Below are 25,351 nucleotides of genomic sequence, written 5' to 3'. Positions count from 1 at the left end.
TGTTTGGGGGTCGGTGAGGGGAACCCTGTCCGGGAAGGGAACGCGGGAGGGCTGGGAAGGGAGAGGGGCCGGAAGGTGTTTCCCTGTACTTGACTGGCTTGTTTCAAATTGCAGCCTGTAAAAATTTTAAGTTAAAGCTTACGATTGTGGTGGCCAGTTATGTCGTAAACTAAGATGTTTCCTATAAAGAAGTTGAACACGGTTTAAATAAAATCTGTTTCTAACAGTAGGTTGCTCTCATGTCCTGCTAGTAAGGCCAAAGTTATTCAGGTTTCTGGAAATGTGGGTCTCCTAGACTGGTGGGCATGGGGCAGTGGTTGGCTCCAGGAACATTTTGTGCAATTAGAATTAATTTTAGCAGTAGGAAATAAGAACTGAACTTGTCTCTGTATTATACACTAAAATGAGAAATACAAAACTCTCCCTGGGTCGAATGGGCTATTTCATACTGACACCCTGCAGAATAGCTTCCCCGTTTCTATTCCCCTTTCACTCCAAAGGCCAAATTTAACAAACTGCTCAGTTCCAGAGACTCAGGGACCAGACGTAGGGTCTGAGACTGGAGGACTAAGGCAAGTGATAATTTAGGTCAGTAACCGTTGCTTCAAAAAGAGCAAAACGTTTCCAAAATTGTTATAAATTGGACTTCCCTGGTGGCGCTAGTGGTTGGGAATCTACCTGCTAATGCAGGGGACACAGGTTCAAGCCCTGGTCCGGGAAGATCCCACATGCCGCGGAGCAACTGAGCCCGTGTGCCACAGCTACTGAGCCTGCGCTCTAGAGCCTATGAGCCACAACTACTGAGCCCACGTGCTACAACTACTGAAGCCCACACGCCTAGAGCCCGTGCTCCACAATGAGAGAAGCCACCGCAATGAGAAGCCTGCGCACCGCAACAAAGAGTAGGGCCCGCTCGCCGCAACTAGAGAAAGCCCACACACAGCAACACAGCCAAATAATAAATAAATAAAATTATTTTTAAAATTGTTATAAATTGTAGGGGTTTTTTTGCTAACGTGTTTTAACTATTTGCCGTTTTAAAACCAAGTCTTTACACAGTGAGTTGTATAAACAACTTTTTATACAATTACATACATCACTATATGTTTAAGGTGTAAGGCAAAATAGTCTGACTTCCCGGTATTGTGAAATGATTACCACAATATGTTTAATTAGCATCCATCATTTCATATAGATAAAATAAAAGGAGGAAGGGCAATAAGAAAAAATTTTTCTCTTTTGATGAGAACTGCCTTATTTTGCAAAACGCTTATCCTGAATTACCTTCAAAGAGCTTTGAGAAAAACTTGTTTACATCATAATATACTTAAGTCAATAATAACTAAATATAATGCAATTTCAAATTCACTATATGTTCATTATGAGAGTAATTAGAAATTTACCTTTGATTTTTAAACTGTAATGTATTTTAGCTGTTTGTGTTCTATTGCTGAAAGTTCTCTTATAAGCCTGTAAAATATATAGTATTCAGATGACATTGGGATTTATTTTCATCTGAGGAATAATTAACTTTGCCATATTTCTAAGGGCATTTAGTGGGGAGGTATATTCTCTTTAATATGTACCCTAAAGAAAGTAAAACTAGATTATCAACTATGCAATAACTTCATTTCTACCTCAATAGTTTTATGGCAATATCTGTCGTTAAACATTTACTACAAAGTATGTTTTCCTACATCCCTACAGGTGGAAGATTTCATCCATAGAGAAATGGCAATCAATTGAAACATGATGTTTACATAGGGATATTAGCATTTAAAATATTTTCAGTCAAAATGAGCAGAATGTCCTGGTGTAGCATACATATGAAGACATAACATTTTTTAAAAGTTTCAGTGACCGGAATAAATTTTGGGATGTTTATTAGAAAGATTAGTCTGTATTATGGAAAATTTCAAACTAGCCATGTTGGCAAAAAAGACGTTTCAGTGTGGACTTCCATGTTTCCAATCAGGGAAATGAGTCAGTGGTGGTACATTTCATTAAACACAGAACAATAGAGGAGAATCTGATTATAAGGCTAAGTCACGAATCCAATTTTTTTTTTTTCGCGGTACACGGGCCTCTCACTGTTGTGGCCTCTCCCGTTGCGGAGCACAAGCTCCGGACGCACAGGCTCAGTGGTCATGGCTCACGGGCCCAGCCGCTCTGCGGCATGTGGGATCTTCCCGGACCGGGGCACGAACCCGTGTCCCCTGCATCGGCAGGCGGACTCTCAACCACTGCAAGTCCTCTCCCATTTTGAGATGGCCCACCTTCTGTCTGTGTAGTACGTTTCTCTCTAAATAAATCCACTTCTTACCTATCAAAGCAAAATAAAACAAAAAAAACTTACAGACAGTAACTTAAAGGAAGCACATGAGCTGACTGGGAAGCACCTTACAGTGCCCGCCCCCTGCCCCTCCTTCTCCCTCTCCCTGCGGCCGAACTGGGCACTCTCCTCGCCCCGCCCCTCGCCGGAAGCGCTCTGCCCAGGCCCCGCCCCCCGGAAGCCCTGCTTCTAATCGGGCGCTAGTAGTTTCCATAGGACCTGGAAGTGGAGAGTGGAGCGTGAAGGTCTTTCGACAGAGTGAGCTTCTCCTTTCTGCTGAAAAGTTTCGCTGCGGGCCTCTCCTACTACCTCCTCAGGGTCTTGTGAGTGACTACGGACCTAAAATCCCCACACCCGCCCCTGAATTTACCCCAGGTAAATTCAGATCTAGCCGGTCTGAATCTTTTCGGGAATCTTTTCTCTTCGGGTTGTAAATTTCTCTGAGGATGGTCCTTGCCCTGTATTTTCTACCTTCGGTCCACGTAGACACCGCCTTTCGCAACACTTCGCTGCTTACAACCTGTTAACTGTCTCGGCCTCCCCTTGTAAAGTCCTTGACCGCGAGGTGGATTCGCCCTCCACCCCACCCCTAGCCTCGCCCTCTCGGCCCCTGGAGGGCAACGCCGGCCGCCCCGCTCCCGGACAGGCCGCGTCCTCTCCCCGGTCCTGGGGTTCTGCAGAGCCCGCCCCTCTCCTGAGACCCCCTCCCTCCCTCCCAGCGCCTCTGTCCTCGCGTCTCCTCAGGCCGGTCCTTCTGCTCCACAGGCTTCTTTCCTGGTCAGCCCTTCTCCTCATCCCGCGTAGGGGGACGTGACCTGCGCCAGCCTTGTGGACAGCCATGGTTCTTCCGTCCCAAGTTCAACTCAGGTGGAAAATGGCCTCTTGCGGTAGGCGGGCATCTTATTCACTCGGCGTCTTTCTAAATATGGGGGTGAAGGGGGATCAGGAGAAGCAGAGACAGAGCGACCGAGAGAGGGATAGAAAAACTGAGAAGCAGAAAAGAATGAGGGAGAACCAATGGGAACTTAGACGGTGGCTGAGGGACTTGCAAAGAGATAGTGAAATGAAATAGATTTAGCCTTGAAACTAGCGGGCGAATAAAATAGAGAAGTAAATTTAAAAAGCCGGATCTCCGGGTGAGCAGCATGGCGAGAGGCCTGGTAGGAGCGAGGGCAGCAGTGGTGAGGCCCTGCACACAGTGAGTCCGGGAGAGGATAAAAGGTGGAACGAAGGCTTTCAGAGCAACAGTTGCTGGGAGAGAAAGAGGACAAAGGGGGACACGAAGAGCAGAGGAAGACAGAGCAGGAAGGAAGCGTCGCCAACTGAAGTGCCGGCGAGTGGGGAGGAACGGAATGTAAGGGGACCAGAAGAGGTGTAACCCAGAGGGTAGACAGGGAGCGGAGGTGGGGGAGAAAGAGGAACAAGGGGGAACAGGTTGCAGAGTGGGGCAGGCCAGGTGTGAGGGAGGAAATAGAGAAGAGTGCAGGAACAGCAGGAGAGCGGAGGAGAGACGTAGACGGAGAAAACTAGGGAGACAGATAAACGGAATGAAATGGAAACACATAGTAGTGCAGGTAGGTGGTGGGAGCTGGATGCAGTTGGATGGTGAGTTGTTTGGATATGGATGATTAAGTCGTGATATATGATTTGTGGTTTTAGAATATAGTACATTTAAAATTTGTTTAAATTATACAAATGAGGATGAGAATTGCAAACCTGCTGACTACAGGCTTATGCATTTTGTAATTATTTATATGAGAAGATAACTTCCATTTGCAATCCCTGTTCAGCCAGGGGGACAGTGACTTGATTCACTTAGTTGTGGGTCACGCCCTTCCCTTTTCCTGGCATGGAGTAGAGGTCAGGGGAGAGGACACCTGGGGCAAGAAATGACTGACTCTGTCACTACATGGTGCCTTTTTAGAGGAACATTTATTTAAAGTATTTTTTGTGTGTGTAATGCATTTAGTTTTTCTTTCTCTATTCTGTATCATTTGTTTTGTAAGTTGGAATAAATCTTAGTTCATTCAATTTCTCCTTTCCTATAAATAAGTATTTCTTTCTGGAATAATTTTTGGTCTTCTACAATCAACTCATATCTTTCTTTTCTAACATTATAGTGTCAATTTTTCAAAACTTTAGCACCAGGGGCTTCCCTGTTGGCGCAGTGGTTGAGAGTCTGCCTGCCGATGCAGGGGACACGGGTTCGTGCCCCGGTCCGGGAAGATCCCACATGCCGCAGAGCGGCTGGGCCCGTGAGCCATGGCCGCTGAGCCTGTGCGTCCGGAGCGCTCCGGAACAGGAGAGGCCACAACAGTGAGAGGCCCGTGTACCGCAAAAAAAAAAACATAGAACAGGCAAACAGTGTATGACACCTTCCTCTGGCTAGTTATCCAAAGGAAACAAAATCATTATAGTGAGGGAAATATTTGCCCTCCATTGACCATTACTGCATTATTCACAGCAGGCAAGATGTTGAAAGAACCAAATGTTTGTTGACAAGTGAATGGATGTAGAAAATTTATGTCATCCATAAATTATGACATTATTATGACAGAAAAAGACAGACATTTTTTGTGGAAAGTAGAAATATCAGACTTATAGAGCCGTAGAGTATAAAGGTTCTTACGAGGGTTTGGGTAGTGTGGTAACTGGGGAGATGTTGGTCGAAGGATACAACATTCAGTTGTAAATGTGTACAACATATACATCTCATGTACAGCATGCTGACTATGGTGAATCCACTGTGTTATTATGTACTTGGAATTTCCAGAGAGTAATACTTAAGTGTTCTCAGCAGACAGATACAGAGATTACTGTGAGTTGATGGAATTGAAAGTTACTTTATTGTGATTATTATTGCATAGTGTTTGCATGTGTAAAATAACGACATCCGATGACTCACGTACACCATTCTTACTCATCAATTACACCTCAGTAAAGCTAGAAAAAAAAAAGAAAGTGGGGGCTGTGCTGGACTAGGCTCCTGCGGGTGTTGCTCAACACAGGCTTCCCATTAGATCACTGAGGCATTTTTCATATACATGTTTTGTACCCTTTGACCAGAGATTTCACTTAATATTGTCGGTGTGGGGTCCAACCTCAATAATATTTGAGGTGCCCCAGGTGATTCCAATCCGGATGCATCATTGAACATCAGGACTCTGAGTCCCCCCATTCCTGAGGGCTGAGATCTGGGCTGAGGGTGAGGGCTCTGCTCTGCGTGGGGATGGAGCAGGGCTGGTCTGTGACCTGCAGGGGATCGTCGGGTCCAGCTGAGGTGCCCGCTGCTGCTGGGTACGTGAGGGCCTCACCAGGAGGGGAGCCTGATCTGAAGAAAGGGTGGGGAAACTCCTGTGTAGGTCTCTGTGTGGGAGTTTACTGTCCTGAGTGCCCCCTGGGACAGTGGGCAGCAGAGGACCGTCTGTTCCACATGCTGAGGGCTTCCCTGTGTGTGTGGTGGTGACTCAGGAAGGAGGTGTGTTGATTCCAAGCATTAAACGGCATGTTTCCAACTTTCAGGGTCAACATCTAAAGAGTATCGCTACCTGGGTAAGAAGCCCGGAAGAGGAGGAAGAGGAAAGAAAAGGAGTCAGAAATGGCTCTTTCTCAGGTAGTCGTATTCTCAGCTGATTCTTCTGTCTGTCCTTCCTGAGATGCCCTTCTTTGGACTCACTAATCTCTGACTCTGAAGTGTCCTGCCTGCCACCTGTACATTCACTGTCACCCGGGTCCTTCCCTCAGGGCCTGTCATCTCCACTTAGATCCTGTCTCCCCATGACTCAGTGACCTGGAACTTGTGAGGAGTCCCCACTGGGCAGGGCTTCACACCCATGGATTAGAGACGTGGTGTCAGTGCTATTGGACAGCCGGGATTTTTTAGGGCCCCATCTGGATGCACTGTCCGCTCTCTGTAAACAAGTATAAAGATGCTGCACATGGAAGTCAGATACTAATATGCACAATACCTGGTAAAATCTGGAAATCATACCAATTATGGGCAATTTGTTCAGACTTTTTTAAGGCAATTAAGCTAAACGAGTGAATCACTGAACTTCAGCTCTTAATGATTGTGAATGGAATGGAAAGTTCAGAAACAGACATCAGTGATAGAGGGTGTTTTAGTCCATTAGCAAATTTAGTCTTGAAATCAACCTAAATCTCTGACAGTTGGAAATTCTTCATATCACTTTCATTACCTCCATTCCTCAGAGGTTGTCGTTCTTTTTTTTTAAAAAATAAATTTATTTATTTATTTATTTTTGGCTGCATTGGGTCTTTGTTGCTGTGCGTGGGCTTTTGTCTAGTTGCGGCGAGCGGGGGCTCCTCTTCGTTGCAGTGCGTGGGCTTCTCATGGTGGTGGCTTCGCTTGTTACAGAGCACGGGCTCTCGGTGTGCAGGCTTCAGTAGTTGTGGCTCGCAGGCTCTAGAGCGCAGGCTGAGTAGTTGTGGCGCACGCGTAACTACTTATTTGCTCCGCGGCATGTGGGATCTTCCTGGACCAGGGCTTCAACCCGTGTGCCCTGCTTTGGCAGGTGGATTATTAAGCACTGTGCCACCAGGGAAGTCCCTCAGAGGTTGTCTTTTTACTCTGGGTTGTATCCTATGACACAGAAGTTTTTACCTTTGCTGTAGGTAGATTTACAGCTTCATCTTTTTGCTAATAGATCTAGTTTCTCTGCACCATTTGTTATTGAGACTGCAGTTTCCCCTTCGTAATCTTGGCACCCTTGTCTATACATTTTATATATATTCAAAGGCTTATTTTTGATATTCTCGTCTGTTCCATTGGTTTATGTGTCTGTGTTTCTGCCAGTACAGCATCATCTTGATTACTCTGTAATATGTTTTGACATCCAAATACGACGGCCTCCATCTTCTTTTTCAGAAGTATTTTGGCTCTTTGGGATCCCTTGAGATTCCATATGAATTTTAGTATGATTTTTTCTATTACTGCAAACATTGCCATTGAAATTTTGATAGGGAGTCCATTGCATCTATAGAGCACTTTGGGTAATATGGTCATTTTAAGAGTATTATGTCTTCCAATCCATGAGTACAGGGTATGTTTCTATTTATTTGTATCTCCTTGGACTTCTTTTTGCAGCATTTAGTAGTTTTCAGTATACAAGTCTTGCACCTCCTTCGCTAATGCTTTCCTAAATATTCTGTTCCTTTGAATGCTATAGTAAATTGAATCGTTTTCTAATTTTCTTGGACATTGTTCATTGTGTACAGAAATGCAGCTGAGTTTTGCGTGCTGATGTTTTATGCTCCAGCTTTTGTAAAGTTGTTCTTTGAAATAGTTGTTTTACTGTGGAACCTTTTTAGTTTGTACATCTATAACCTTGTCACCTAAAAGAAAAGACAATTTGACTTCTTTTTCAATTTGCGTAGCTTAGAATTCTCTTTCTTGTCTAATGGCTCTAGCTAGGAGGTTTATTACTTTCTTGAACAGTAGTACAGAGTGTGCATCTTTCCCTTTTTTTGTTGTAAGCATTTATCAGTGTAGAGTTCCATATTAGTACAGCTTTGGTTACCTGTGATAAATTTGGTATGCTGTGTTTTAATTTTTATTCAGATGTTTTTCCCGTTTCCTTATAATTTCCTCTTTGACCCACTGCTTCTCTAAGAATGAGGTGCTTAATTTCCACATTGGGGGGATTTTCCTGTTTTCCATCTGCTCTTTATTTCTAGTATCATTTCATTGTGCTTATTTATTTATTTATTTGGTCACTTCGGCCGGTGGGCTCTTAGTTCTCTGACCAGGGATTGAACCTGGGCCCTTGGTGGTGAAAGCACAGAGCCCTAATGACTGGACGACAGGAAATTCCAAATTTCATTGTGTTTGGAGAAGATTTTTTTTATCACCTCAATCATCTTAAATTTGTTAAGATTTGTTTTGTGGTATAAGGTATGTTCCGTCTTGGAGAATGTTTCACATGTGCTCCTGAAGGATGTGTTTTCTGCTGTTGTTGGGTGGAGTGTTCTGTACGTGTCTGTTATGTACAGTTGTTCTATGGTGTTGTCCAAGTCTTCTGTTTCTTTATTGGCCTTCTTTTTGTTTTCATGCATATGTAAAACTGGAGTATTGAAGTCTCTTACTCAACGTTTTGCTCTAGTCTATTTCTTTCTATATTTCTGTTAATGTTTGCTCCATATCGCGGGGAGGTCTAATGTTAGATGTATGTACATATATATATATATATATATATATATATATATATATATATATATTTATAATTGTTATATCTTCTTGGTGATTTGTATGTTTTATTATTATATAATACCCTTTGTGTCTTGTGTCAGTTTTTCTCTTTAATTAAATTTGTCTGATATAAGATTGTCACCTCTGCTCTTTTTAGCATGGAATATCTTTTTTTTTAAGGTTATTTATTTATTTTGGCTGCGTTGGGTCTTCGTTACTGTGTGTGGGCTTTCTCTAGTTGTGGCGAGCAGGGGCTACTCTTCGTTGCAGTGCTCGGGCTTCTCATTGCGGTGGCTTCTCTTGTTGTGGAGTATGGGCTCTAGGTGCGCGGGCTTCAGTAGTTGCAGCACGCAGGCTCAGTAGTTGCGGCATGCGGGCCCTAGAGCACAGGCTCAGTAGTTGTGGTGCACGGGCTTAGTTGCTCTGCAGCATGTGGGATCTTCCCGGACCAGGGATCAAACCCATGACCCCTGCATTGGCAGGCGATTATTAACCACTGAGCCACGGGAAGTCCTGGAATATCTTTCTCATTCATTCACTTTTCGCCTTTTGATGTTCTTAGGTTTGTAAATGTTCACCGTTTTTACTCTTTGACCTACTGCCTCTCTGTTTCTCACTCTGGGTCTCTGTTTTTCCTCCTGTTACTTCCTCTAGTGGTCCTTGCTCAGGCACACTGTACGGTGGTGAAAGGCAGGAGTCCTGGCCAGCCCCCTTTACTGTAACTTTTGAGGGTATGCATTGGGTGTTTCCTTCTGATCATGATGTTTGTTGAAATCTTCTTGCTTAATAATGATATGTTTTTTCAATATTGTTTTTTGTGAAGATTTTTAATTCTACACATAATTGTAAACTTTAATATTGTGATAATTTTTTTCTTAATCTATTTAATTAGTATATAACAGTAATAACTTTTCTAATTTTGAATCAGTGTTTTATGGGTGGAGTACACAAACTGTTTTGCATTTGTTAATACCTACTTGTGTACATTTTAGTGGATAAAATTTTATTTATATTTTTGACTCTAGGTATTTTATAGAGATTGGAATTTAAGTGTCCTACACTGTTCACATTAGTACTATTTAGTGACGTTGATACTTTTTCATGGTCCCAAAGGTGCTAAAATTCACATGAGTACCATTGATGATGAAAAAATATGTTCACGAGAACTCCTCTCATTCCAGTTGATTGTGTGTTTACATATGTGTCCATGAGTTCATGGATTTGCAAGTCTATGTTTTGTTTTGTTTTTAATATTTATTTATTTATTTACTTGGTTGTGCCGGGTCTTAGTTCCCACAGGTGGGCTCCTTAGTTGCAGCTCACAGGCTCTTTAGTTGTGGCACATGGGCTCCTTAGATTTGGCATGCGAACTCTTAGTTGCCACATGCATGTGGGATCTAGTTCCCTGACTAGGGATCGAACCCGGGCCCCTTGCATTGGGAGTGTGGAGTCTTAACCACTGCGCCACCAGGGAAGTCCCAAGTCTGTGGTTTTGATAAAAGACAACATGATTTCATAAGTCTGTGTTATACCTAATTGTAGTTCAATCAGTCTGTGTTACACCTAATTGTAGTTCCAATTGTATCTTTTTTTTTTTTAATTATTTATTTAATTTATTTATTTTCAGCTGCGTTGGGTCTTCGTTGCTGCGCACGGGCTTTCTCTAGTTGCGGCGAGCAGGGGCTACTCTTCGTTGTGGTGTGCAGGCTTCTCATTGCAGTGGCTTCTCTTGTTGTGGAGCACGGGCCCTAGGTGCGTGGGCTTCAGTAGTTGTGGCACATGGGCTGAGTAGTTGTGGCACCCAGGCTCTAGAGTACAGGCTCAGTACTTGTGGCTCACGGGCTTAGTTGATCCGAGGCGTGTGAGATCTTCCCAGACCAGGGCTCGAACCCATGTCTCCTGCATTGGTAGGTGGATTCTTAACCACTGTGCCACCAGGGAACTCCCCCAATTGTATCTTAAATATATTCTTTGGCCTTGTATTTTTTTACACTATCATGTTAATGGTTCAAATAGTAGTAAGATTACTAACATTTTATGTGTATTTGTGTGTGTGTCCACATCTATAATGACATTTTATGCCCTTCCGTGGTGTTCTCCTTGAAGTTAAGTTTTCTCAGGTGACCCTCTATCTGTGTACCTTTATTTTTTTTTATTTATTTTTTTTTTTAAAGCTTCAAGTGAGCTTTATTAGGGAGCGCTCCCGGGCGAGGTTCACTGGTCCGAGAGAAATGGGCCAGAGAAGTCGCACCCGGGCGAGGGTTGGGCAAGATTTTATAGGGGAAGGAGGGAAAGGGGTGTGGTGAATCTGGGAGGGCGCAGGGTATTCCTTATTTGGTGGTCTTTTCAGGTATCCTGGGGGACCGTTAGTCCCGCCCCTCGAAAGGCGGGAAGGCTGGGCCGGTTGCAAAGCCCCCAGGTCAGTTCCTGGAACTGGGTGGTCCGGAATGTGTCCAGGTCAGTTTCTGGAACTGGGGGGTCCGGAGAATTTCGGTCTGATGCAACCTGTGAATCTGTGTTCCCCTGCCTCGGGCCAGTTGGCCTTACATCCCGACATCTTTGGTGTAATGGGGCGGCGTTCTGATCTCTGGCTACTTCATGCTGAATGGGGGCGTCGAAAGGGGAGTCGGGCGACCAGAGGTCCGAGGCTTAGGGGAGACCAGTGGGGGGTTCTGTAGGAAGCAAGGTGTAAGGACCGAGGAGCATTTGGTTTGTGGCCACCCGAGAGACTTCCTCCATGCGCCTGCAAAGGAACCTAAGAAAACAGGGAGCAAGCATGCTACGAAGAGGGTGCGGTCCGGGTTTGAAAGAGGGGTGTCAAAGAGTCCCTCTCTCGGCAGGCTGAGGGCCTCTACGACTTGGGGGCAGGAGTGGGAAGGGGAGGTCTCGGTATCGGAGCTAGGCAAGAGGGAGGCCGGGTTTAGGCGGGGGGAGAGGTCGAGGGAGATAGCAGGGTTTTCAATGAACAGCAGGTGGAACTCCTGGATGCGGGAGGGGCCCAGGAGGGAGAGAGACTTGTGGCCTAGGAGGTCGACCAGCCGGTGGGAGGAAAACACCGTTAGTGGGTGGGCCAGAGTCAGCTTGAGTGTTTGTTTGGTCAGTCCGGCTGCCGCTGCTAGGGCCCGAAGGCATGGTTGCCATCCCCGAATGGTTGGGTCTAGCTGTTTGGAGAGGTAAGCCACGGGGCGGTAGGAAGGCCCTACAAGCTGGGCAAGGAGTCCAGTGGCTATTCCGGCCCATTCATCCACAAAAAGGTGAAAAGGTCGGTTTGGGTTGGGCAGAGAAAGGGGAGGAGAAGATATCAGAGCCTTACGGAGGGTGAGAAAGGCCTGTCGAACGGTGGAGGGAGAGGTGAGGGGTCCTTGAGGGGTTTCTTTAGCGACTAGATATAAGGGTTTACCGAGGGGAGCAAAGTTAGGGATCCAGACTACTGGGTGGAGAGGAATTATGGCCTCATTGATTAGTCGGAGGTCCTGGACCAGGCGATAATCCCCAGAGGCTTTGCGGACAGGCAGGATGGGAGTGTTGCAGGGAGAGTCCGTGGGGATGAGGAGTCCCTGGTTTAGGAGTCTGGTGATAATAGGTTGTAGGCCCCTAAGGTGAGTCTCAGAGATGGGAAATTGGGGCCTTGATGGAAATTTGGAGGGGTCCTTTAGGCGGATGAGGACTGGGGAATGGTGTGTTGCTATTATGGGCTTAGAAGCATCCCAGACTTGGGGATTGATTGGGTTCTGTGTGATTGGAAGAGGGGGATAGGAGGGGGAGGGTTGTAGAGACAGGCCGAGAAGAGGAAGCAGGAGTTGGGAGGAGGGGACCTTAGGGTCAAGTCTAACCAGCTGGAGGGAGGCCCCTAAGTGGAAAAAGACATCTCGGCCTAGCAAGGGAACTGGGCAGGATGGTATGACTAAGAAAGAATGAGTAAAAGGGAGTCCTTCGGTATGACATGGGAGTGGACCGGTCTTGGAGTGGGAAGGATGGTTTGCCATCAATACCCATGACCGAGATCTGGGAAGGAGGAACTGGCCCAGAATAAGTAGGCAGGACCGAATATGTAGCCCCCGTGTCCACCAGAAATGAGATGGACTTACCCGTTACCTGTAGTGTTACCCTGGGCTCAGCGAGGGTGATGGGGGTCTTCGAGCCCGGGCGACGTCAGTCGTCAGCCAATCCCAGCAGTTCGAGTGGTAATGCCGTTGGGTCGGCCTGCCCCCCGCGTGGAGACGCTGAGGGAGGGCCAGTCGTAGGGCAGTCACTCTTCCAGTGGCCCGTTAGCCCGCAGCTGGGACAGGGCTTAGAAGGAGGTTGGGGATTGGGACATTGGCGAGCCCAGTGGCCTTCTTTTACGCATTTGAAGCAGGCCCCCGGCGGGGTTGCCTTTTGCGGACCCCGTGGATGCTGTGATCCATGGGAGATGGCCGGCTTTAGGGCGGCTGCAAGAGCTTGGGTTTGGAAGGCCACCTTCTGGTGCATCCGAGCCTGTCGGCTGGATTCTGCCAAATCCTCACGACCATTATAGACTTTAAAGGCCATTTTTATCAGATTTCGAATAGGGGTTTTGAGGGCCGTCTTCTGCCCGTCTTAATTTCTTTCGGATGTCCGGGGCTGATTGGGTGATAAAATGGGTGGCTAGGACCGCGGCCCCTGCCGGGGTGTCGGGATCCAGCCGGGTGTAGAGAGTTAAGGCCTCTGAAAGGCGATTGAGAAAGATAGCTGGATTTTCGTTAGGTTCTTGGGTTATCTCTTTTAGTTTTTCAAAATTGACCACCTTATGAGCGGCAGCCTGCGTGCCAGCCAGGAGGCATTGGATCATGAGGTCGCGTTTACGACGGCCATCTTGGCCATCCTGGTAAGTCCAGCCTGGATCGGTGCCAGGTACGGCAGTCACTCCGACAGGCATGGAGTTGTCGGTAAGGTGAACCTGATCTGCATGGTTTCGGGCAGCAGTTTGAATTCTTTCCCGCTCGTCAGGGGTCAGAGTAGAAGATAGGATAACAAAGATATCGTGCCAGGTTAGATCATAAGCTTGAGAGAGATAGCGAAATTCTTTGATGTAGTGGGAGGAGTCGGCAGAGAAGGAGCCTAATCGTTTTTCTATTTGAGAGAGGTCCTGGAGAGAGAAAGGGACATGGACTCTGACCAGTCCTTCCGCTCCTGCTACCTCCTTCAGAGGGCAGAGGAGATTTGAATCTTGGGAGACGTGAGAACGTGTATGTGCACTAATTGGCGAAGCAAGGGGCGTGGGAGGAGAAACCGTGGAGGGAGGCGGGGGAGCGGTTGGAGGGGCCGGAGCGGGTTCGGGAGGAGGAGGGAACGCTTCAGGGTAGGGTGGAGGTTGGAGAGGAGTTCTGAAGGGGGGAGTGGTAAGAGATTCGGGAGGATAGGTTAACGGGGAGGAATCCAAGGGGATTGAGGTTTTGGATGGAGGAGATGTTTGTTTGGCAAGGAGGATTTGAGAGGTAGAACAATTGACGCAAAGGGCGGGGCAGGAGCGCAAATACCAAAAAAACTGGTCCTAGGGGACCTCAGACCTTTTGCCCGTCCTGCGGCAGTAATTATCTAGATCACGGAGGATGTTAAAATCGAAAGTCCCTTCAGGAAAATAGCGAGGGCTGTAAAATTGGCTAGGAGACACCCCAGGGGCGTCTTAGGATCTGGTTTCGATTGTGAGGTTCCCATGACCCCCAGTCTGTCCCTGGGTGAATGGAGAGGGAGAGAGGCGTCCCTGGTTTCCGTCTCCAATTCACGGCAGGTCGGAGGGCCGTCAGGCGATTGGGACGTCTCCACAATCACGCGAGGCCCGACGGGTCAGAGAGCGGTCAGGCAACTGGGACGTCTCCACAGTTGCCCGAGGCCCGGAGAGAGAACGGAGGAATCCCTGACGCGGCCACGATTAAGGACAGGGAGTCCGGTGGGCAGGGACTCTGGGGGTCGGAGGGAACAAGGGAGGGGACTTACCCCGTTTTCTGCCGGATCGGGTGGATGAGTAGAGGTTCCCTGGTTGCCTCCTGGGGAAGGGGAGCAGCGGCCCGCGCGGTAACCCGCGGGGCTTGGTACCCCTCCCGGGTTTCGGCACCAAATGTAAGGTCGGATCTTAACAAACGGCACCGCGAAACAGAGGAAAGCTTCAAGTGAGCTTTATTAGGGAGCGCTCCCGGGTGAGGTTCACTGGTCCCAGAGAAAGGGGGCCAGAGAAGTCGCCTGTGTACCTTTAATTCTCTTTCTGTTACTTAAGTTTTTCTTCTTTTTTTTTTTTTTTTTTTTTTTTTTTTTGGTTCGCGGGCCTCTCACTGTTGTGGCCTCTCCCATTGCGGAGCACAGGCTCCGGACGCACAGGCTTAGCGGCCATGGCTCACGGGCCTAGCCGCTCTGCGGCATGTGGGATCTTCCCGGACCGGAGCACGAACCCACATCCCCTGCATTGGCAGGCGGACTCTCAACCACTGCGCCACCAGGGAAGCCCTAAGTTTTTCTTCTTGATCTTCAAATCAAGAGCCAAACTTCCTTAGTTTATGTGCTTGTGTATTGTTTCTTAGTTTCTTGACGTGAATTGAGTTTCTCAGTGTGTTTCTGACAGTTTTCTCCTCTGTAATGTGGGAACAGATCTTTCTCTAATGAGCTCTGATGATGATTAAAAGCTTACACTTGTAAAACATTTGCAGTAATGCTTAGTATATGTTAAATATGCAAACACCTTTAGTCATTGCTGTTGCTATCCTTATTATAATTTAAGATTTTGACTTTTCTTTAAAGCCACTGTTGGGGACTTCCCTGGTGGTCCAGTGGTTAATGGGCCTTCCGGGCTTCCCTGGTGGCGCAGTGATGGAGAATCTGCCTGCCAATGAAAGAGACGTGGGTTTGAGCCCTGGTCCAGGAGGGTCCCACATGCTGCAGAGCAACTAGGCCCGTGCACCACAACTACTGAGCCTGTGCTCTAGAGCCCGCAAGCCACGACTACTGAGCCTGCATGCCACAACTACTGAAGCCCATGCTCCTAGAGCCTGTGCTCCATAATAAGAGAAGCCACCGCAATGAGAAGCCTGTGCACCGCAACGAAGAGTAGCCCCTGCTCGCCACAACTAGAGAAAGCCCACGCGCAGCAGTGAAGACCCAATGCAGCCAAAAATTAAATAAATGCATAAATACGTAAATAAATTTATTAAAAAGAAAAAGAATGTGCCTTTCAATGCAGGGCACTCAGGTTCAATCCCTGGTTGGAGAAGTGAGATCCCACGTGCCGCAGGGCAACTAAGGCCATGTGCCGCAACTACTGAGCCCGTGAGTCACAACTACTGAAATCCAAGTGCTCTGGAGCCTGCGCACCACAGCAGATTGCCCGCATGCTGGAACAAAAGATCCTGCACACTGCAGCGAAAACTCCCGCATGCTGCAATGAAGATCCCAAGTGATGCAACAAAGACCCAATGCAGCCAAAAAAAAAAAAAAAGCCACTGTTGACTCTGTCATCCTTGAAGATACCATCCATAGCGTAGCTTACCTAGATATTAAATATCAGTCAGTGTGTAAAATATAATATGTAACACTTCTGCATAGACAATCCATTGTTGAATTTTATTTGTATGTATTTTATGTATTGACTATAAAAGGAAAAAATCCATTGATTGATGGGGTATATCATAATGTTAAGAAAAAGCCTAAGAAATTAAATTAGAGAATGACAATTTCCTTCAAATAGCTTTACATGGATCTGTCAGAATATTTACTTCAACTGAATTGATCCTTACTCCTCTGTCCTCTTCTCATTTGTGTGAAAATAAGAATCTCCTCAGGGCTCTTTGGTTAAATGTGTTTTCATTTCAGACACAGTTGACCTTCAAGGATGTGGCCATAGAATTCTCTCAGGAGGAATGGGAATGCCTGGACCCTGCTCAGAGGGTCTTGTACAGGGACGTGATGTTGGAGACCTACAGGAACCTGGTCTCCCTAGGTGAGGATAACTTCCCTCTAGAAGTTGGGCTCTGCCCTTGGGTATCTTTCCATTTTCTCTTTTGGGCCTCTTGGGAGGCCATTTGCTTGACTGATCCAAAATCCCTATTATCTCAGACATTGAAAAGCTTCATGATGTGGCATCAGGAGTTTAATCCTACCTTTCCTTAGATGATCTCCCCACTTCATGATTTATCAGGGGTTGTTTCAGAGCTTATGTATTCATAAAGCTGAATGGTAAACTTTTAATATACCCACGTTCCTATTTTTCTACTCCTGTGCTTTTGAGTTAGGAGTTCTAGGAAGTGAGCTACATTTCTGCATTTTATACTGTTCCGTGTACGTTTAGAAGGAGGGGAGAAGTAGGTGAATTTTTGAAATATTTTTCTAGATTCATTTGTAATCTCCAGTTGAACAAAGAATTAGAGTTCTGGAAAATTCACAGGAAATCACCTTTCTTTCTTCTTGTGTGGAGGGATTTCTGTTTCTCAGCTGAATATTTTACTCACTTTGTAGCAAGAGAAAGAGTGCTGGGCTGTTGAGAGTGATGTGAATGCCTTTGAGCACGTATCAAAGTGTGAACATAGGTCAGATCTCAGAAGGGCCGAGAGGAAACCTCGTTATTAATAGTGTTTGGTTAACTCTCCCCTCATCGGAGAGTTCTGTGGGAATACAGAAGATGATTTATTATTGTGAACCCTCAGAGGAAATTTTTCTTCTCCCCAACTTACCACGTTGTCCTTCAGCATGTAAAATGTGTTCTTTTACCCTCCAGTGGTACTGTAGCTTTACCAGAGACAAAGGCAAAGTCTTTATCGTGATTTACCACACTCTGCCATCTTGTACCTGTGAACTAGTTGTTGCTTGACCTTGAGTAGCATGAGGTGGGATTTTTTTAAAGGAGTCTCCTGCCCCCTCATCTCTCCTTCAGGGCATGATTCCACTGGATGCTTAGTTCTCAGTCCACATGGATAAGAGTTGATGCCTCAGACTAATCCCTGAACCTTTCTTGGTTCCATCGCCATTGGATGTTTTTAGAAGACCCAGACAGAAGATGGGAAAACACTGGCTGCTCTTTGATTCCATCTGGCACCTCACAACCTGCATGGAGCTGTCTCAAGTCCTGTCTACTTCTTTTGTTCTCCTCTTGCCACACAGTTCAGGGATGTGTGTCCTAGCCCTGTTGGTTGGATCTTCTGTTATTGTTACTTAGGAAAACTGAAAGGACAGTGTACAGAGAGATCCTCTTTTAATTTTTTTATTTTGTTTTTATTTTTTATATTAATTTGGTTGTGCCAGGTCTTAGTTGCATCAGGAGGGTTCCTTAGTTGTGGCATGCGAATTTTTAGTTGTGGCGTGCATGTGGGCTCTTGTTCCTTGCATTGGGAACGCAGAGTTTTAACCACTGTGCCACCAGGGAAGTCCTGAGATCCTCTTTTTAATCCCCAGTCCCTCATGGGGGGAATATGTGCATCTTTCAGGCTTTTTGTTTGGCATCTGTGGGTAGAGTGCATGGTTCCATCTGAAGGTCCTATAATATCTGACAAACATACCTTGTATTTTTTTCACTCGTGTACTGCTCTGCCTAGTCTACCTTCCTGATTTTGTATTCTAAGTTTGCATGATTTTGCCTCTGAAACTTGCTTTTTTAAAATATTTTTATTTTTATTTTTTTTTGGTGATACGCGGGCCTCCCACTGCTGTGGCCTCTCCCGTTGTGGATCACAGGCTCCGGACGCGCAGGCGCAGTGGCCATGGCCCACGGGCCCAGCTGCCCCACGGCATGTGGGATCCTCCCGGATCGGGGCACGAACCTGCGTCCCCTGCACCAGCAGGTGGACTCCCAACCACTGTGCCACCAGGGAAGCCCTGAAACTTGCTTTTGAAATACATAGTCCTGGACTTCCCTGGTGGCACAAAAATAAATAAATAAATAAATTCATTTTAAAAAAGAAATACATATCTTCCCCTTTGGTAATCATAAGTTTGTTTTCTATGTCTGTGAGTCTCTTTTTATTTTGTAAATAAGTTCATTTGTACCTTTTTTTTTTTTTTTTTTTTAAAGATTTCACATATAAGCCATATCACATGATATTTGGCTTTCTCTGTCTGGCTTACTTCACTTAGTATGATAATCTCTAGGTCCATCCATGTTGCTTCAAACAGCATTATTTCATTCTTTTTTATGGCTTAGTAATATTCCATGGCATATATATATGACATCTTCTTTATACATTCACCTGTTGATGGACAGTTAGGTTGCTTCCATGTCTTGCCTATTGTAAATAGTGCTGCTATTAACACTGCAGTGTATGTATCTTTTTCAATTAGTGTTTTTGGGTGGGTTTTTTTTAAAAATAAATTTATTTTATTTATTTATTTTGGCTGCATTGGGTCTTTGTTGCTGCCCATGGGCTTTCTCTAGTTGCGGAGAGCGGGGGCTACTCTTTGTTGTGGTGCACGGGATTTTCACTGCAGTTGGCTTCTCTCATTGCAGAGCCTGGGCCCTAGGCACATGGGCTTCAGTAGTTGTGGCATGTGGGCTCAGTAGTTGTGGCTCGTGGGCTCTAGAGTGCAGGCTCAGTAGTTGTGCACAGGCTTAGTTGCTCCTCGGCATGTGGGATCTTCCTGGACCAGGGCTTGAACCTGTGTCCCCTGCATTGGCAGGTAGATTCCTAGCCACTCACCACCAGGGAAGTCCTTGTTGTTTTGATATTAAGTTGTATGAGCTGTTTGTTTATTTAGGAGATTAACCCTTTTTTGGTTGCATCATTTGCAAATATTTTCTCCCATTCTGTAGGTTGTCTTTTCATCTTGTTTATGCTTCCTTTTCTGTGCAGAGGCTTTTGAGTTTAATTAGATCCAATTTCTTTATTTTTGTTTTACTTTCCATTACTCTAATAGGTGGATCCAAAAATATACTGCTCCGGTTAATGTTAAAGTGTTCTGCCTATGTTTTCCACTGTTCTGTACTTTTAGAATGTTTTATGCTTCTTCATAGGTACATAGTTTTATAAGAGGTATTTAGAAAAATATTTGGTTGATTAAATTGTTTTGTCAAATTCTTCACTTTCTTTGTGCTAGATTAGTTTTCCAATTCAAAACTGTCATGTGCTTTGGGGTCATGGTGGAAAAATACACTTTATTTGATAGCTAATATCAGTTTGTTTAATGTGAGAGTTTTTGTCATAGGTTGTTTGAAAATAGGGTGCTCAAAATAATGAGAATTACCTCTGATCACTTTTTCTTTAGTAAAGAATTCTATTCTTTTTAAAAAATATTTGTTTATTTTTATTTTTGGCTGCATTGGGTCTTCGTTGCTGTGCATGGGCTTTCTCTAGTTGCAGTGAGCGGGGGCCGCTCTTCATTGTGGTGTGCAGGCTCCTCATTGTGGTGGCTTCTCTTGTTGCGGAGCATGGGCTCTAGGCATGCGGGCTCACTAGTTGCAGGACGTGGGCTCAGTAGTTGTGGCTCTCAGTCTCTAGGGTGCAGGCTCAGTAGTTGTGGCACACGGGCTTATTTGCTCCGTGGCATGTGGGATCTTCCTGGACCAGGGCTCGAACCTGTGTCCCCTGCATTGGCAGGCGGATTCTTACCACGGAGCCACCAGGGAAGCCCCAAGAATCCTGTTTTTTTTGCTTTACTACAGTTTTTAAGATCATTGTAGGTAGTTTCTTAACTCTCTTTGAAATAAGTACTATTTTTAGAGTAGTATCATATATGTAACTTGAAATATTTATTTATGAATTACAATGTGTTGGATACATATGATTCTTTGTATCTCATAGATATTTCTTGTATACACGTGATCAAGAAATTACATCTAAAAGCAAACACTGATAGAGAAGAAGTATTCCAAACCATAATGCTGCGAAGACATGAAAGGAATGAAATCAAACATTTTTACCTCAAGGTTGTCCAGGAAAATATTTATGACCTTGAGTCTCAGCGGAGAGCTGAGGTAAGAAATTACAAAGGCATGACTATAACCCATAACCAAAATCTCACTGGTAAGAGAGATGGACATGGTAGAAGTACTGCAGGAGTTGAGCTTATTGAAAACAGCCTTGCCTTAAGCTTTCTGGATGACATGCATATTTTTAAAAGTGAAGAGAAAATTAATGAGTTTAATCAAGCTGACAAGACTATTAGCAGTAATGCCTTACGTTCACCACTTCAAGGAATTTCTTCTGGTGTCCAAACCAACATTTCTAATATACATGAGAGTGATTTTATGCATCCATCGTTACTGACAAAATACCAGAAAGCACCCAGGGAAAGACCTTACAAATGTAATCTGTGTGGCAAAACCTTTTTTCAGGGATCACACCTCAGTAGACATCAGATCATCCATATCAGAGAGAAATTACATAAATGTGATATATGTGAAAAAGTCTTTAGTCTAAATTCAAACCTTATAGTTCATCAGAGAATTCATACTGGAGAGAAACCTTACAAATGTAATGAATGTGTAAAGGTGTTTAGTCAGAAATCAAACCTTGTAGTTCATGAGAGAATTCACACTGGAGAGAAACCTTACAAATGTAGCGAGTGTGGCAAGGTCTTTAATCAAAAACAAATCCTTGCAACTCATCAGAGAATTCATACTGGAGAGAAACCTTACAAATGCAATGAGTGTGGGAAAACGTTTAGTCAGGGCTCAAAACTCAGGTGTCATCAGATAATCCATACAGCAGAGAAGTTACATAAATGTCATATATGTTGCAAGGCCTTCAGTAGAAATTCAGACCTTGCAGTTCATCAGAGGATTCATTCTGGAGAGAAACTTCACAAATGTAAAATGAGTGTGGCAAGATCTTTAGTCGGAAGTCAAACCTTGCAGTTCATAAGAGAATTCATACTGGAGAGAAACTTTACAATTGTAATGAGTGCAGCAAGGTCTTTCGTCAAAAAGGCACCCTTGCAAAGCATCAGAGAATTCATAATGGAGGGAAACCTTTCAAAAATAATGAGTGTTGAAAAGACCTTACTCACATCTGAACCTTCACTACACATCAGATAATAGATACAGAGGGGAAACCATATTAATGTGATATATATGGGAAGGTCCTCATTCAAAACTGACAGTTTAAATTCATGGGAGATTCATAGTGAGAGGAAACATGCACATTCATGACTGTGGCAAAACCTCGCTTACCATCAGATAAGCCATACTGGACAGTAATCGTAGAAATGTCATAAATGTCTCATAGTTTTTAGTCAAAATTTGTACCTTAAGGTGCACCAAAAAATTCATACTGGAGAGAAACCTTACAAATATAATGAGTATGGCAAATCATTTATTGTACTTTGAAGTCTAACTTAGTATCAGGTAATCCATATTGGTGAGGGACTTTAAGCCAGGGTTTTATCAAGTGTACACATCTTAGCTTCATTGGAAAAGTCATACTGGAGAAATATCAGGTAAATGTATTTACTTTGACCAGGACTTTAGGCAACAAATTCATTCACCAAATAATTCATTCTGGAGATTATTACCTCACAAATGCAATGAATGGGAAAAACCTTTACTCGGGGCTCACATTTCATCAATCATCAGATAATCTGTACGCAACAGGACATTACAGATGTACTGAATATGGCAAAGCTTTTTGCTTGTGCCTTAAACTGAGGGTTCACCAAATACTTCATACTTTAAAATGCAATAGGGACTTCCCTGGTAGGGCAGTGGTTAAGAATACACCTGCCAACGCAGGGGACACAGGTTTGAGCTCTGGTCCGGGAAGATTACACATGCCACGGAGCAACTAAGCCAGTGCGCCACAACTACTGAGCCTGTGCTCTAGAGCCCGCGAGCGACAACTACTGAGCCTGTGAACCACAACTACTGAAGCCCGTGTGCCTAGAGCCTCGTGCTCTGCAACAAGAGAAGTCACCACAATGAGAAGCCTGCACACCACAGTGAAGAATAGCCCCCGCTCGCTGCATCTAAAGCAGCTAGAGAAAGCCCGCGCACAGCAATGAAGACCCAATGCAGCAAAAAAAAAAAAAAAAAAGTAAAGTAAATAAAATGCAATAAATATGGCAATGTTTCAAATTATTACTTACTTGTCGCTAGATATCAGAATATTTATCCTGGAGAGAAACCACACAGATAAAATAAAATTTAATCACTCTCCTCATCACCCTGGTTGAATCCTGTTTCTTTTACCAACACAGTTTTATCCTGTCTTGGTGCTTTACAATAAACGCTAAGAATGCACCATTAGGCTGTCAGGGTGGAAAGAATCTATAGCAATTTCTTTCGAATATGGAATCAAACAACATATAATTTGGGGATTATATACTCATAATTTGGACTTGATTATTCCCTCCACTGTATTCCAGAATATTCAGATGGCTATAATGCAAGTAGCATAGCAGTTTATTTCAGACTCTGTATTTTATTGACATGCAAAAATTGAACAGGGTAAATTTAAAGATCTGATTGGCTGTATTGAATGATTCATGAATTGGGCAGTATCCCACCTAGAAATTAAAGAGGTCCTAAACGGTGCTGTGCAAATTGGAAGGCTTTTATAGGCAGTAACTTGGTGGGATAAGAATGTTATTAGTAAAAGAAAAGGTTCTTTCAGGCAAGGTTACCTTTTTTGGGGGAAAGTAGCACCAAAGTCTTAGTCTTATCCTTCAGATTACCTCACTAGTGTTCAGGAAACTCCAGAGTGATTGGTTTAAGGTGACATTCCTGCGAGGGGTGAAACTGCAATTACTTCTTGGTTTTCTGTCTTGGGGGCAAGTGAGTCCACCTTGTGAATGTGTGTGCAGCCTCATCCCTATTCATGAATATGCTGTGTATGAATGTATCTGTTCATGACCTTTTTTGTGCCCAGTAAATCTAACATCGTGCACCTTGATTTACATGAAGGAAAAGCAGGAACATAGAAGCACATAAAAAATATTAGAAAAATTAAAAATCATCCAGTTTCACTTTTGTCCTTGAACCGCTCAGTAAAATAATTTGAAAATAACAATGTTCCTGAGTATTAACACTAAACAACATACAATGGGAAGATTTTTGCTTGATAGATAAACTAGAAATTTCACATATCACCACCAAAACAGTTTTTTGTTGTTGCTAGTTTGCACTTGTGGCTATTTACTGGGATAGGGTGGAACTCCACGCAAAGGCTAGTTTGGTCATTTAGATTGATATTAATGTTGAAGTGTTATGAGAATGTTTGTTATGTAATTCCGCTTTCTAGGGGGACAGGGAAGAATACCAAGGTGTTCAAAAAATGGTTTGACATAACAGGGAATGATTAATGACTTGATGTATTAAGGTGATTACTGGATCAGGCTTAGGGAAGGCTAACCAGTTATGGTTTGAACTTCCAGTTGGTATCAAAGAAGGAAGCCCTCAGACTTGATCTTCTTCACCACATAGGCCAAATAAGGAGAGGTTATGGTGAATCTTAATATATAGTTGTAAGTAGGCAAACATCAAAAAATGATGTGAGACTCTTTAATAAAACACTGGAGGGGTGGGATAGGGAGGGTGGGAGGGAGGGAGACACGAGGGAAGAGATACAGGAACATACGTATATGTATAACTGATTCACTTTGTTATAAAGCAGAAACTAACACAACATTGTAAAGCAATTATACTCCAATAAAGATGTAAAAAAAATAAATAAAAAATAAAACACTGGACGTTTACTCTTGAAAATCCTGTTTTCTTGGTTAGGAAAGACCACACTTTTCTTTATGCTACTAATTTATTTCATTTCTTTTCCTGCACCACATGTACATTCCATTGTTCAAGTTGGATTATTTTATTTTATTTTTTGTCCGGCTGCTAAAAAATGGATGTGGACAGATGAATGGATATATGTGGTACACATATACAATGGAATGCTACTCAGCCATAAAGGAACGAAAATAATGCCATTTTGGGGAACATGGGTGGAGCTAGACCTTATCACACTGAGTGAAGAAAGTCAGGAAGAGAAAGACAGATACCATATGATATCACTTATCTATGGAATCTGAAATATGACACAGGGAATTCCTCCTCAGTCCATTTGTTTGGACTTGGCGCTTTCACTGTGGCGGCCCAGGTTTGATCCCTGGTCCGGGAACTAAGATCCCGCAAGCCAAGCAGTGGAGCAAAAAATATAAAAAATAAAATGCGACCGAAACGAACCTATCTATGAAGCAGAAACAGACTTACAGGCATAGAGAATAGACTTGTGGTTGCCAAGGGGGAGGAGAGGTAGGGGAGGGATGGACCGGGAGTTTGGGGTTAGTAGATGCAAACTATTATATATAGAATGGATGGACAACAAGGTCCTACTGTAGATCACAGGGAACTATGTTCAATGTTCTGGGTTAAACTGTAATGGAAAAGAATATAAAAAAGAATGTAGGGAGTTCCCTGGTGATCTAGGGGTTAGGATTCGGGGCTTTTTTTTTTTTTTTTTTTTAGCGGTACGCGGGCCTCTCACTGTTGCGGAGCACAGGCTCCGGACGCGCAGGCTCAGCCGCTCCGCGGTATGTGGGATCTTCCCAGACCGGGGCACGAACCCGTGTCCCCAGCATCGGCAGGCAGACTCTCAACCACTGTGCCACCAGGGAAGCCCTAGGATTCGGGGCTTTTACTACTGTGGCCCAGGTTCAATCCCTGGTCGGGGAACTGAGATCCAACAAGCTAAGCAGCATCACCAAAAAAAAAAAAAAAAAATCAACTTGGTTTTTGGAAATGCTATAAAGATTTTATTTAGATAAGTTGTCTAAGATATCTTTATACTAGTTTACTAAAAATTAATGTCTAGAAATGCTTAGTTGATGATATAACTAAACAATTTACTAGAGAATCAATTATCCAAAGACTATTAAAATTTGTGTTT

General features: G+C 44.2%; 1 pseudogene; it reads left to right on the top strand.

The window, feature by feature from the left end:
• The first annotated feature begins 5,869 nt into the window (after nt 1-5,869).
• Nucleotides 5,870-22,127, top strand: LOC116743812 (annotated as a pseudogene).
• Nucleotides 22,128-25,351: the final 3,224 nt, after the last annotated feature.

The sequence above is a fragment of the Phocoena sinus genome, chromosome 19 (assembly GCF_008692025.1).
Source record: "Phocoena sinus isolate mPhoSin1 chromosome 19, mPhoSin1.pri, whole genome shotgun sequence".
Lineage (NCBI taxonomy): Eukaryota > Metazoa > Chordata > Mammalia > Artiodactyla > Phocoenidae > Phocoena > Phocoena sinus.
Note: the sequence above shows the minus strand (reverse complement) of the source record. Positions and strands in the feature narration are given on the sequence as shown.